The sequence below is a fragment of the Photinus pyralis genome, unplaced genomic scaffold (genome assembly GCF_008802855.1).
Source record: "Photinus pyralis isolate 1611_PpyrPB1 unplaced genomic scaffold, Ppyr1.3 Ppyr1.4_LG7, whole genome shotgun sequence".
NCBI classification, from domain to species: domain Eukaryota; kingdom Metazoa; phylum Arthropoda; class Insecta; order Coleoptera; family Lampyridae; genus Photinus; species Photinus pyralis.
The window spans coordinates 17,796,775-17,810,265 of record NW_022170738.1 but is presented as its reverse complement, the minus strand read 5'-3'; the positions used below and the strand labels follow the sequence as shown (position 1 = coordinate 17,810,265).

Genomic DNA, 13,491 nt, shown 5'->3' with positions numbered 1-13,491 from the left:
AAAAGGAAAAAAATTATCAAAGTCCTCGTTTGAGATCGAAGGGACTTCAGCGCATTTTTGTGTGGCAGATCAGTATTCTATTAGCCACTTTCGACTCAACCATCAATAACAGATCTTGTCGAAGGCTACTACATTCACTAACCGTTTCCCACTTTCCGCGTGCACCCGCAATTCGCTTTTAAAGATAAAATCGTGTCGGGGGCTACTACATTCCCTTTGACGGTAGCCACTTCCGACGTCCCGGTCACCCGCAATTCGCTTCAATTGGTGACACGAGAAAGAGAGACAGCGATTCGAGATTTACGAAACGTTAAACCGCGTGAGTTCGCAACGGAAGGTAAAAGGCGCCCGAAGTTAACTACTTCTCGCAGACGCGCGCGCGCCTCGCAAAAGGTCGTTAATTTCGCCCCTAGGACAAAAAACAAAATTCCGCCACGCAGGAATTGTGCGCGTTTACAACATCTTTCCGACGACACCAATTTGAAAAGAATCGGACCAAAACTGTAGTAGAAGATAGGAAAAAACTGAAAAACCTTCACGTTAGTATACTACGCTCGAGGATGACGCCCAGATGTCGCCAACCCCACATCATGTAGCCATGTCCCTAAGGTTGACAAATTTCACGGCCTTGTAGATACATGTACACCCGTTGCCTTTCTACAAGAGTTCTTCTACGCGCCCACATTTGCAGCCAGCCAGCCAGCCAGCCAGCCAACCAGCCAGCCAAAGTGAGAATAAAAGCTACTTTTTACAAATAAATTTGCAAAAATGCGCTAAAAAAGGTTTTAGTCTTAAGGCGATTAACTTTAGCGCATTCTCCATGAATTTATTAGTACTACCAGAAAGATCATATAACGATCTATTTATGTGTCTGTACAAAGGAAAGTAAATTATGGCACAAATATTCTTATAAATATCAAACTTGGCATTGCGCAATCTGCACATGATGTTCAAAATGTGCGATATGTTTGCCTTCATTAGGAGAATCTTTGAGTAAAATTTTAAAAAAATATTCCCATAATAAGAAAGTTAACATTGTACAGTTTGCGCATGCGCACATCTGATTTTGACAATATGCGATATGCTTATGTCTTTGCTGGACGCATCTGTGGTGCAAATTTCAATAAAAAATCTCTATAAATAATAAAGTAGACAGTTGGAAAATGCCCTAAAAATAGTAGCGTATTTTGATTTTTGTGTACGAAATGACAGTTAGGTACCAAACCTGTAAGCATCTTAATACAATATGGGCATTTATAATAAAATGGAGGTAGTCACAATTCCGGCGGATCTCAGTGATGTGGATCGGATGAATACTGACTTTTCCAAATTAGACGTACAATGTGTTAATAAAGTTATAAAATATGTACTATTTTCGGAAAGCTAGTTTCTAGAAGGTTATACCGAAGAGGAAGCGCTTTGGTGTATCCAATCAATCAACTCCAAATTGACTGGTAATGATGGAATCTCCATAAAACTGCTAAATCTTTGTCGTCTATATTGCTTTATTTGACGTAGTAATGAACAGTTGTTTAAGAACCTTCAATTCAATGATTTGAGACCGCAATAAGTATCCTACCTGCCTTGGAAAAGCTCACGACTGCGCAGATAGATGAATACTTCATGATAAGAGTCTTTTTTACTCGGCTACTCAATTTGCTTTTAGAGCTGGTTACAGTTTCACTACTGCATTGTTAAATGTTGCCGAATGCCGATATTCACTTCAGTAGATCGTGGAAATTGTTTGGCGCTAGTGCTTCTTGACTTTTCTAAGGCTTTCGATACAGTAAATCAAGATCGCTTCTCGGCCTATGGCTAAGATCAAAGTGTAGTATCTTCTTATTAGCACATCGGTTTCAGTAATCATACTGCCGTGCCGACCTCATATAAAGTATTCTTGAAGGTAGGTGGCAACAGGTGGACGAATGTGTCTCATCAACAATAACATCGAGAGTATCCCAGGGATCTGTTTTGGGCTCGCTAAGTGTTCGCGGTACGAAATGTCATGGTCACTGGTTTTGTTTGATTGATATATAGATTTCTATCGTGTACCCACATAAGCATATTACCTATTGATATCACTTTGTATCACTTTTTCACATTTGTTTATATCTACATACTGTCACTATAGACATTGAATAAAAAATTGAGTTTATTCAATGCTATAGAGGAGTACTGCATCGTCGGCATACATGTAAAGTTTGCAGTTTCTTTACGACTTGGGATAGATCGTTACCATAAACGGTCCAATATTACTGCCCTGTGGTACCACGAATTGACATGATTTTAAATGACCTACTTCATTGTCTGTATCTTTCCATATATTTTAACAGTATTAAATGGTTGACATGTCGAATGCCTTTCCGAAGTCTATAAACCCAGCTGCCGTATATTTACCATTATAGTATTATAGTATTTATATGTTCACTAAATTTGCTTAATAAATGAACGGTGCTTTTTCCTCGCTGAAACCCGTATTGTACTACCTCACTGGTTATCTTCTATATATTTTCGTAGATGGGTCACTACATATCCTTCGAAAATCTTCTCTACTATATACTGGTAATATGGATATAGGACGCGTTGGCATCTGCCTTCTTAAGTATTGGTCGCGTAACGGACACTTTGAGTTCTTCTGGAAAAATTCCTTTTCCCAGTTAAAGAATCATTATTCTTGAGATTTTATTTATTATTATATTTATTTATTACTTTATTCGATTACAATTGTGTAATATAAGGCATGTCAACCAAATAAACCCTAACTATACCACCTAGTAGGAATGTAAATACTTAAAATATATACCTACTCCATGTATACTTCTATTGAGTAAAACCTTTGAATATAAATTTTATTCAAAGGTAAAACGTATTTTGAATTAGTAAATGTTTAGTTTTATAATTAAAATTATGTTGTGATAAAGCTTTATACTGTTGTGGTAATTTATTGAATAAACTACCTCCAATGTAGTACGGATTTGATGTAAAGAGTTCTTTTCTGTGAGAATTTAATAACAAATTGCTTTCAAATCTCGTAGAATACGAATGGTTGAAACTTTGAAAATCTTCAATATTCACATTAACAAATTTTAAAAGTTCGTAGATATATATTGAGGGAAATGTCAATAGATATCCTTTAATAAATCTGGTTCTGCACGATTGTCTTAATTTGAGTCCAAACAACATCCTTATTGCTTTTTTCTGTATAAGAAATACTTTTCTTGCAGCAGATGAACCTCCCCAGCATTCAATGGCGTATTTTGTTTTGGATTCGAAATTGGCGTGGTAAAAAGCTTTCATTACGGTTGTACTTGAAATCTGCTTTAGGCGTATATAGCAGTTTTGGGCACTGGTTTTACAATTAATGTTGTCAACATGTGTTTTCCAATTTAACGACAAGTCTAAGTGTAAACCAAGCAATTTAGTCGAGGTTACTTGTTGTATAGCTGTACTATTTAATTTGACATAAAGATAGATTGACTGAGACTGAGTTTTAGTTTGATAAGAACTAGATTGTTTTCATTGAATCATTTAAACTGCAAATTTAATCTTAGCGCATCAACCATATCGTCATAGTATTTACTGGATACTATCAACGTTATATCGTCTGCAAATGCAGTATGAAAGGATGATTTAAAGTAGTCTAGATCATTACAATATAGTAAAAACAGTAAGGGACCCAAGATACTTCCCTGTGGCACCCCCATGCTTACTCGAGATTCCTCAGACTTAAGAGTTTAAATATTGTACAGATTGTTTCCTTACAGCTAAATAACTTTCTATTAGCTTTCTGAAATTTCTTCTCAGACCATAATGTTCCATTTTGTTAGGTAAAATGTGGTGATTCACACAATCAAATGCTTTACTCAAATCGACAAATAATGCCATGACCTTATTGCCTTTGTCAAGTTCATGATACAAATGATTTAGCACCTTACATAGCGAACGTTGTAGATTTCCTTTTCTGGTACTTACGCAAATTGATGTGAAGATAATATATTATTTCTTTCAAGAAAATTTACTACTTGATTAGCAATAACCTTTTCCAAAATTTTTTAAAATATAGACAAAAGCGCAATGGGTCGGTAATTACTCATTAATTGTGGATTAATTGAGAGTTACTTTTAATGTGGATCGGTCTAACATTGTCATTTCCAGGCGCTTTATTAATCTTCAGTTTCTTAATTAATTCCTCAATTTGTGTTTCTGTCGAGTAGGGCACATAAAAGTAAAGTTTCTTAATTAATTCCTCAATTTGTGTTTCTGTCGAGTAGGGCACATAAAAGTAAAATTTTGGTTCTTCCGGATCCAAACTCAAGTTCATCTTATGTCGACACTTTTTTTTAAGCTCGCTGACTTGCTTTAAGAAGTGATCAGCAAATTGCCGGACTATAGCCGCCGTGGAAGTATCTTTGCCTATAGGTATAGTATTCTTTATATGAGTGTCAATGCTTTTATTTGTGGATCTGCTTGGTGATGCTTCAACATGCTTTCAATTTTATTTTGATAATATGTCTGTTTCCTTTTCCTAATTTCACTATTTAGCTAATTGCGGAAAAGTCTATATGTGTGTCTGTAAGTTGAACAATGACTGGGCGTGAATAATATAAACAACCCTCCACCACTCCTTCCGATTCTTATTTTATATTCTATGTTGTAATTTGGTATGCAATAAATTATTTACTTCGTCTTCAGTTATATCACAGATTTAAACAATTAATCGCATGGTGTTGCAACATCACTTGCCTTAAAAGATTACTAAAGTTGGGTATCGTCAGCGTATAAATGATACCGATACCAACATATATAGTGAAGAGCATGGGTCCCAAAATCGATGCCTGCGGCACTCCACCTTTGACTAAATTCCACGACGGAGCCAAACCATCAATCACCAGTTTAATAATATTCCACTTTGTCCTTACTTAATTGCAATTTAGATGAGTTAAGTGGAAGAACAGATGCGTGGTCATGTACTGATGTTCCCCATCTGAACGGCGAATTTTTTTCTAATTGTTTTTTGATAAAAGACAATCTGGTTACAAGGATATTTATTGGTGGTAATGAAAAACCGCCGAGCAAAATGTGTTGCATACCTCTCTACATTGGATCTCTAAACTCAAGTATTCAACCTCCCTGTTCCCTGTTGAAGACATTTTGTTACCGTGTTTAAAGTGTTGCCTAGAAATCTTCCCATTGCAATTATCTTTGAACGTTTTGGGGAGAGTGAAATCCTTGAGCAGATGCATGTTAATAATAGAACTGCGAGATTGTTGATGTAAGTTATGCAATGTTAAATTTAGCGAATGTCCCGGAGCGCGATGTCATACGCAATTATCATAAAGGGTGGCACACGTGTAATTCCGGTGGGGTTGGTGATGAACAACGCGTTACCTCTACCTTTAATATTTGCTAGGTACCTGCGTGCAGATCAACGGGGACATCGCAAACGTGCGTGTAAAGATATGACTACCTGTTCCCTCTCTACTTTCTGTTTTACGTCCTCGTACTCTCTCGAGTTCGACTATCGAGATTCTGGTTACAGTAGAATGAAATGAGTTAGTAGTGATTTTTTTTGTGGTAAAGTTAAATATCGGAATTCTTGTTGTTTATTCGGCAATTTAAAAAATGATTGGGTGTAAAAGTGAATTATTACCGCGACTAGTTTGTGTTTACATAAATGAATTTAAATGCAGTTAATGGTACTGTTGCTGTTGGATTCCTAGTGTCATGTTTTTTGGGATCAATGGCACCTATCACGGTGTTGTGATATAAGGTACGTCTTCGAGTAAACTTCGTGGATGGTTCCGTATTGTGTTACGAGGGAGATGATAAAGCAAGCGACGGTTAATAACGAACAGGAACTCCAGCATTTCCTTATAACGCATTACGTAGACCGCTGCAGATTTAAATTCTATTGGAAAGCTTTTGTAATTAAATCGTAAATTGTGAGTTAATCATTTAAAGCGGCACACCTACATTTTTGCATTTATCGCCACTTTTAAATACTTTTCTCACCGAATATGTGTCATTTGATCGCTATTTAAAACCGCTCGCTATTCATTGTATCCGCGAATTAATTAAACTTGCCGCCAGTGGCAATTTTTGCAAACTCGAGCCATACCTTTGTATTTTTCAATAAGTAATAGAAGTTTCTACTAGTATTATAGAAAAAACTAGAGTCGTTAACCGTTTCGCAAAAACAAAACCAGTTAAGGTAACCGGTTTTAAATGTAATGTACAGTAAAAATGATTTCCCAAATTTCCTAATTTTGTACAAAATAATCTCCGGTCGCACTTCGAAATGTCGCATTCTGTCAATCCAATTTAAAAATGCATGCTCCATTTAGTGCATGTCGCGCCGTAGTCGCAACTCGCAACGGTAGGTGAGCCCAAGCAAAGCATTAACTGTACTAACGACCCTGAAGAGGCCTTTCCAATTTTTTATGCTTATTTTTACCGCATAATTTGGGGACATTCTTTAGGCGCATACATACAAGTTCCTGGGAAAAATTAGCTGTGTGTCCCTACGAGACTGTCTGGAAACTAAGGAGAGATGACGGAAACGGTGGTTGTCGATTGCCGCCAGCAGATTTGACAATTTCTACTTTTATTTTTACACATTTTGAAGAAGACAACTTTGCGAAATATCCAGAGATGTTTGATCTTTTGCTTTCATTTAACGATTTATCCCCGATTTATTAGGTATCTCATTATTTTTACTTTTTCTGCATTCCTTTAGAACACACTAGTCGAGTAATATGTAGAGCACATTATTTTAAATATAAGTATCGTACCCACCTCATTCTTTTGTTTTTTGAAGACTTTTTCCTCGGTTATTGAGGCAAGAACCTAAGTAATCATGTTTTCTTCTTACTGGTTGTCCGTTATTAGAGCAACTAAATACATACACTGTATTTTAGTATTTTCAGTGCATTTCCAAACACAATTGGATGTGCGATTTTGTCCGTCCGTTCTTCCGGCTCGTTCTACAGTTTTACTTGGTTCCGAGCTTGGGGACTTCTTGCATTCGATAGTCTTTTGACCAAGAGATCAAGATCAGGCCCGCATTGTTCCTTTACAAAATACGAAACATAAATCTCTCTATACTAAATCTATACTACATACAATTTACAATTAGACGCACAAAATAAAACAAGGAAACAAAAATATTTAATGTACCACAAAAATTAGAATGCTCGCGAAGAAGTTGGTTGTTTTCTTCAAAAAAATCTTGTTTTTGAAACAGAGAAGGGGTCACTTTCATGTGCACTTATGGACCTTATAAACAAAATCAAGCAAGGGAACAAAAATATTCGATTACTAAAAAATTACAGTACTCACTCACATCCTTGTGGATTTCGTAAACTCTATGAAACAAGAAAGCAAAATGTTTGAAGTAATAACAGAATAAGTCTTTTAAAAAATGTATAATTTTTGAAACGGCCAGGCTGGGGGTGGGTCAAATATTAATATAATATAATATAATATTAATAAATACATTTAAATCCGAGTTTAAATCCAATAAACAAGTTAAATCCCATTAAAAACACCCAAATCCCTTTAATTACCCATAAATTCCATTAAATACATTTAAATCCGAGTTTAAATCTCATAACAAATAGCCTTAAATCCAATTAAATTCGGCTAAATAGTAAAAATCGAGGTAAAAATATTTTATGGGGATATAGGAAGAACTTCCAAAATTTTAGACAACGATTTATTACATGTGAGAGAATCCACTGGTCTAAATCTACAGATATTTTTAAAAGAAGGATGTTTCAATGGAACAAGTTCTATTCGATCCGATAACTGTAATAGGGAGTGGGCCCTATCAAATAACTTATATCGAGACTTATACCTACCTAGTGGCAAAATATTCAAAAATTATATAAAGCAAGTAAACAACGAACATTTAAATACATACATAGTACCTAATGTCGAGAGCGAGGTCGAGAGTAATGTACCATACATATGTACTTATAACCCTAAATAAAATGTTTAAATAATTATTTTTGCAGATACATACATGAAGATGCACAAGTATACATTCTGGAGTACTAACTATAAATTTAAGTTTGTAAAAATTATCTAGTGTAGCTGCAGACCGAAATAACCTCGGAAATAACAATGTACAATTGTACAGCGTATCTCTGTAATTTTTAATGCTATCAAAAAAGTTTCGAATATAGACACGATAAAAATTTGAAAATATTCGTCGCTTACGAAGGAAAATCAAAAATTGTCATTTTCAGAATGGTCCTAGGTATATTTTGTTAGTTTTTAAAACTCTGAATTTTCAAAATAAGTACTTACTTAAACCTACGATAGCGAAAAAAATTACCGGACTTTTTAAATAGAACACCGTGTATATTTTAATCTAAAAAGATGTAGCATATTAAATGTAACACTAATTAGGGATAATATCGAGGATAATATTTAAAAAAATACAAGTTTCAAAAAGAGATTAAATAAAAGAATTTAAAAAATTTAAGAATGGTTCAAATGATTTAAAAAATATAGTTTTGAATTTTGTTAATTTTTTGCAAAATCCTTTTTGAACTAGTATTGAAATTGAAATAAGAAGTTGTGCTTACAAACTTGTACTTTTTGATGCTGAGGGGCTATGTTTTTATGTGCACATATAGGGTGGCTTGTGGACTCGTGAACAGTATCAAACAAGGAAGCAAAAATATTATTATTACAGCATACCGATTGAAGACCGATACCGATAAAATATCGGCGTATCGGCCATTTTTTAAAAAGTTATTATATTGAATTAATTTTCGGACACACTGTAAAATATTTTCCATTTTTATTATTTCTTTGACTGATCTTGTATACAGGGTTCGCAGGCTACCCTTTAACTGCATATAAAGGTGTAACTCCTCTCCGTTTTAAAATCACTAATTTTTTAATAAATCTTAGGACAATAGTCTATTTGCAGGGTTGTAGCTTTTGAGGTGCATCCAATTTTTTTTTTGGTTCTCGCTTTGGTTGATTGATTTTGCTTTCAGGGTCCACAGGCCACCCCTCCTCGTTTACTTGCCCTCATAGGAGAATCCGAGGGGTAATCGCGAGGGTAATCGTTATGAGTAAAATTGTGAGAAGATTGCGAAAACATTTCGACCGATTCCGGAAAGTTTGATCAGATTTCGATTGATTGCAGGTTTCTCTTTTTTCCAGTGTTATTTGTGTATTTGAATTAGGTACTTGATGTTGAAAGTGTCTGATGCAAATCGAAGAAGACAGTCGCTAGGCATTTTACCTTAACAGTGAACCTAGATCGATTGTGTTTGTGTTTTTTTGTCATTACAATATTTTATATTAAGATCACCAAGATCTTCCATAGGGTTTTCTCCTCTGTTTTCTCCATCTTCCCTTTTTATTGCGTTTATTTTATAGTGGGCGGAGTGTTAGCAGTTTCCTACTCTTCCCACTTAACCCACAATCACAAACAGCCATGCCTTGCATGGGATTCGAACCCAGGACCCTTGCAGCTAAAGTTAGAGCTACTAACGTAAGCTCATCCGAGTTACGCAGGTCGTTTTGCGTACCAGAACTCCTTTCGCGGTTGCTAAAGACTACGGCCAACACGAGAAGAGCACCAGAAAGATTCCCAATAAATCTACAAACGATTAATGCATCTTCTTCAGAATTCAGTCTATCGCAATGTACCATAACTCGTTTCGGTTGTATCTTGGCCGTTTTCGAAAAATTAATCTGTTCGTTGGGAAGAAGTAGGGGGGGGGGGGATGCCCTCTATTCATTGGGTAAATAAAATGTATTACCACTATGGTTTTTAATGCTACATTAATTGCACTAAATTAAAAGTTTGATTAAAACATTAAAACCGAGATTAAAACCATAGAGGCTATACATTTATTTAAGGGACTCTACTTTTGGGAATAGATGGCTCACTCAACCGTTTCAAACTTACGTTTTAGTAAGCAATTAATAAGAGAGCTGTTTCGAGTTAAAACCATACGGGTAATATATTTATTTAAAGCCTCGTTTAAAGCACTTTACCCTTGGTAGTAGGTGGCATCCCCAACTACTTTCATTAACAAATTATCTCGCAAATTATATAATTAGTTTCAATTCGGTTTTAATTTAGTTGGTTATGAATATGGTTTAGCCGACGGTTTAGTACCTCGAGTAAAACTATACGTCCTAAGAATACATTTATGTACTTTTGGGAGTAAGTGCACCTGTAAAAGTTTCTATTTAATTAACAAATTGTCAATGTAGCAAAGAATCCCATATATTCAATTTAGCTCGCAATTTAGTAAGTAATTAATATACAAGGTAGGTTGGCACCTCGGTTAGCACGAATGAGTTGCACTCCTAACCGTTTCCATTTAATACACTGCAGTTTATTATTTTTTTTTTATGAATAAACGTTTAATGAAAATAATAGAACAGGAACAAATTACATATAAGAACGGGGTTTTAACGAGGGTTTTAAAACATAGTAAATTTCGTCAAATTAATTACAAAAAAAAGGTAAAGTTCCTAAAATACATTCGGCATTGCCTTTTTGGATTTCTAACTCGATTTCTCACGGAATGAATTCGAAACTTGAAACTTATAGTTTAAAGCATCTAAACCGAGGCCGGTGGCACAGGGGTTGCGTTTGCTGACTGCTATTCGGGAGGTTGTGGGTTCGAATCCCGCTGGCGACAAATTTCATAAAGACTCAATTTGTACGAAATACATCGTTTTTGAAAAACTTTAAATTACCTGTTCATTTTTTCTACTGTTAGCCGAGCTGTTAGCTCCCTTTTTTAATCGAAACTATTATGGAATTTGGAAAACACTCTCGAAAACATATAGGATAGGAAGGCTCGCCAAACTTCAAAATGTTCAAGTAAAAATCCCTATCTTACTGATTGAACCAAGTAAAATATTCAATATTTTATAAATGGTCTTGTAACACCTACAACGTGAAGTGGCAATTTTCTGTTCCCCACAATTGATCTTTAAGTTTGAGATGTGCATGATCTTCATTTCGAAAGAAGAGTGACCTACGTGTAATTGGCACAAGTTTCGACACCGAAAGAGATTTTGAGAAAAACTCTTCGTCGTGACTGATATATGCAACCAATCTAGTTGGCAGTTTATCATAACGATGTGTATATTTTTATATTTTGACCAATAACTGGAGCTTAAGGTCTAAATCGAAAATAGACTTCAAAAGTTAATCTTAATTTAACTTTGCATCAACCTGAGAAGGTTTGCGGAAGGTTATTTATAAAGCCTATTAACATTTTAGAGCAATCTGAAGATAACTGTAGCCACAAGTTTAATTATAGTTTTTTTACGGTTATATTTTTGCGAATAATTTGAAATGGAAAATAGAATGTCATGAAACTTGGATGCGCGCGAATACAAATGGAAATGAAAAAGGAATTTGTTTCTGTTCTCGCCCTGTGATTTATTTCTATGTCCATTGTTTATTCCCAGTTTTTGCTTGGTGGGATGAGGTGGATTAAGAATTACGTGTCTTGAGTTCCTTGACGAGCAATCATAAATCGGTTACTCGTCCGTCATCTGTTTGGAGATCTATTCTTTATTTTCACATATAAAACTAGTTTCTAATAGGGATTTTTTTGCCCTTCTTGTTTGAGTTCAGTCTCCTTCAATACATAATCACACATCATCAAAATTCGAATGACATGAGAATAAAGGCTTTTGTTGTACCTACTGTTCGTATGGATATAACAAATCGTATTCCTCATAGAAACTCGTTTTCGCTATAAATGTAAGTATTTGTGAATCGTTTTAAGATGGGGATATTTATATATTGGCACGTTAACCCTTCGGCCAACGAATTCACGTGATACCTGTCGTTGCCCCTGGTGTTTTTTTAACACAGTTCAAACGTTGATATTGCGAATTGGCCTGGTTTGGTTTTATGCTCTATGTCGGTAAGCCATAAAATTGTTTAATGATTCAATAATAATCGCTTATCACCCTCGTATCACGCAATCTGTCGAACTAAAAAAAAGGCGAGGTATTTGTACAAAAAAACCTCTTATAGATAGCTGTATAAGAGCGCAAAAATAATAATTAGTTCATCGATATTGTGCAACTAATTGTTTGATTTTGGGTACGGTGCGCGCACAGAGTACGGATTTTTCACCCACTTAACATGGTACATGTATCGGACCTCGACATCCCTTAGAAATGATGATAAATGAATATTAAATAGGTTTCAATCGCAGATAACATAATAAAATAGAATTTTCTGTTTTTGAAAATTGCCGAAGTCCACTAGACTATTACATCGCTTTTACTTCTTCATAGTTCCTATGGTTGCCGGAAGATTCGCCCCCAGAAGATTTGCCTCCGGAATATTCGCCCCGGAATGCTAAAATTTGATGGTGCAATCAGCCGTTTTATGCAATTATACGGAAAGGACGTTTTCTCTGTAAATGGAATTTATCTGGGGCGAGTATTTTTATGGAGATGGAATTTCACCGATTACTTTTGGTTGTCATTGATCTCGTCATTGATACAATAGCAGATGTCGCCTTTGGGGTCAAATTTTCATGAATGTGAATTTTCGCTTGAGCGAGTTCCTGGGAAGAGCGAGAGCAAGCAAGTATATTCTGGCGGGGTGAATTTCTCATGTGCAAATACCTCGGCAAATACCGAGGCAAATACTCTGAGCTCCGACGGAGAATATTTTTAGAGGCGATTCTTCCCGGCGTAGGGTAGGTAATTTCCGTAATTGGGTCTATGGTATGCATATAGGGAACAGAAAATGCACATTCAGCAACCTTTATATTTGATCAGGACTATGCGGTAAATTTTCCCCGGTATACTCGCTCTGGTAATTCGCGTAAAACTCGACCCATTAAATTCGCCTTCCAAGGTTGTTCCAGAATATTCGCTATTTAAGGGGACGTCCGCGTATATTTTCATCCCCTTGAAACTATCGGAATATTACGTCGTATAAGTGTATCTCATGTTTTTCTCCGGTTGTTGCGATAAGAGTCCTTATTAGTTTTAAGAAAAGCACGTGTTTTCGCCGAAGTTACTAACATAGGTCCAGACTATTCTAAGATGGCGCATTATTTTGTAAAGGTAAGGAAGTAAATAGAAGGGAAAAGGTTTTAAATAAGCGAACCGGCCGTGAAACGTGACTTTTTGGTGGAAGACGTAGTCGGTTCTTGTTTCGCGAAAATCCAAATGCATTTCATGTTTCACTTGAGTTAAAACCATTATTAAAACTCCCTGATTCGATTCCGCTTAATCCAAAAATTGCCAACTCGAAATTCCAACCGGAAGTGAGTTATTCGATATGGCGTCTCAAATAGCGCCAAATTTAAGTGTTGTTCTGCTTTCGGTCGTGTGTTTGCGGCGATCCAGGTGTATTTCTATGTTTTCGTTGGCGTAGAACACAATAAAACACTTACAATAAATTTGGTGCATTAAAACTAATATTGAAGGGGAGAACTTTCAGGGCCGGATTTACCGGAGCGAATCCTA

General features: G+C 35.7%; 1 protein-coding gene across 1 annotated transcript in view; it reads left to right on the top strand.

The window, feature by feature from the left end:
- Positions 1-5,422: 5,422 nt before the first annotated feature.
- Positions 5,423-13,491, top strand: part of LOC116177320 — a 43,070-nt gene continuing 35,001 nt past the window's right edge. The window contains exon 1 of the mRNA XM_031496263.1: positions 5,423-5,770. The gene's annotated coding sequence lies outside the window, so the exon portion shown is untranslated. The remainder of the gene's footprint in view (positions 5,771-13,491) is intronic.